The sequence below is a fragment of the Octodon degus genome, unplaced genomic scaffold (genome assembly GCF_000260255.1).
Source record: "Octodon degus isolate 3935 unplaced genomic scaffold, OctDeg1.0 scaffold00173, whole genome shotgun sequence".
Lineage (NCBI taxonomy): Eukaryota > Metazoa > Chordata > Mammalia > Rodentia > Octodontidae > Octodon > Octodon degus.
This window is the reverse complement of record NW_004524749.1, coordinates 5,108,165-5,108,642: the sequence shown is the minus strand read 5'-3', so window position 1 is coordinate 5,108,642 and position 478 is coordinate 5,108,165.

Below are 478 nucleotides of genomic sequence, written 5' to 3'. Positions count from 1 at the left end.
GCTGGCTTGAGTTGTGGGGATCGAACCACAGCAACCTAAGCCTGACTGCTTTGTTGAAGCAGCCACTTAAAGAACTGAGCTAAGGGGCAGGCCCCCTAAAATTTGAATCTTGAATATAGCAATAAACTCTTAGTGCTGATTCTTTCTGATGGTGGTTCCCAGAAGGAGCTACTATTTAGCTCTTGCTTTCTAGAACCAAGATATCAGTCTAGTTGTTTTATTTTGTCTTGTTTTTGATACAGGGTGTCACTAAGCAGGTTAGATTCATAGTGATCCTCCTGTCTCACCCTCCCCAGGACTGGGATTACAGGTGTGTGCCACCATGCTTGGTTTTGGGGCCAGCACTACATGTGGTATGGGGATTGACCTGGGGACCTTGTGTATGCTAGGCAGGCATGTAGAGTGCCAAGCTATCTCCCCAACTAAGTCTAGTTTTTTGAAGGTCTTATTCTTTAGCTCTTGCTTGAAATTTGTGCTA